Source organism: Pongo pygmaeus, chromosome 5, assembly GCF_028885625.2.
Source record: "Pongo pygmaeus isolate AG05252 chromosome 5, NHGRI_mPonPyg2-v2.0_pri, whole genome shotgun sequence".
Taxonomy (NCBI): domain Eukaryota; kingdom Metazoa; phylum Chordata; class Mammalia; order Primates; family Hominidae; genus Pongo; species Pongo pygmaeus.
Genome location: NC_072378.2, coordinates 4,119,976 through 4,121,081, shown reverse-complemented (window position 1 = coordinate 4,121,081; position 1,106 = coordinate 4,119,976). Strand labels below are relative to the sequence as shown.

Below are 1,106 nucleotides of genomic sequence, written 5' to 3'. Positions count from 1 at the left end.
TGATCTCAGACTCCTGTGCTAGCAGCGAGAATTTCAAGCCAATTGATTTCAGCTTGCTGGGCTCCGTGGGCATGGGACCCACTGAGCCAGGCACCAGAGGGAATCTCCTGGTCTGCCAGTTGCAAAGACCATGGGAAAAGCACAGTATCTGGGCAGTAGTGGACTGTTCTTCCTGGTACAGTCTCTCATGGCTTTCCTTGGCTAGGAAAGGGAAATCCCCAGATCCCTTGCACTTCCCGGCTGAGGCGATGCCTCGCCCTGCTTTGGCTCGCTGTCCATGGGCTGCACCCACTGTTCAACCATTCCCAATGAGATGAACCAAGTACCTCAGGTGGAAATGCAGAAAACACTCATCTTCTTCATCAATCTTGCTGGGAGCTGCAGATCGGAGCTGTTCCTATTTGGATATCTTGCCGGAAATCCCCATCAGTCTCTTTTATTTTAGCTATTCTGGAGGATGTGTGGTGATATCTCATTGATTTTAATTTGCATTTACATGACTATTGAGGAAATTGAACACTTTTGGACTCTTTTTATAAATTATATATCCAGCCTTCTACTCATTTTTCTATTTGTCTTTTTCTTTTTTTGTTGTTATTATACTTTAAGTTCTAGGGTACATGTGTGTAACGTGCAGGTTTGTTACATATGTATACATGTGCCATGTTGGTGTGCTGCACCCATTAACTCGTCATTTACATTAGGTATATCTCCTAATGCTATCCCTCCCCACTCCCCCCACCCCATGACAGGCCCCAGTGTGTGATGTTCCCCTTCTTTCTCAGCCTTTTGGCTAAGATCTAGTGTAGTATCTGTTCTTATCAGTTTAATATTCGTCTTTTTCATATTGTTTATAGGAGTGCTCTGCACATTCTGGATGTGATCCCTTTGTCAGTTATGTGTGTATATATATTTTCTTCCACTCTAAAACTTGCCTCTTCACTTTCTTAATGATGTCTTCTGATAAATAAAAATTATTAATTTGAATGCGGTCTAATTTATCAATCTCTTCCTTTATAGCTACTGGTTTTTGTTATCTGTTTAAAAAATATTGCCCTACTCAAAGTTATAAAAACAATTTATTTTATTTTTTAATATTTATGTTT

The 1,106-nt window shown here is 40.5% G+C and overlaps 1 pseudogene; it reads left to right on the top strand.

Annotated features, from left to right (window-relative positions):
* Nucleotides 1-773: 773 nt before the first annotated feature.
* On the top strand, nt 774-889 carry LOC129039834 (U2 spliceosomal RNA; annotated as a pseudogene).
* The last annotated feature ends 217 nt before the right edge of the window (nt 890-1,106 follow it).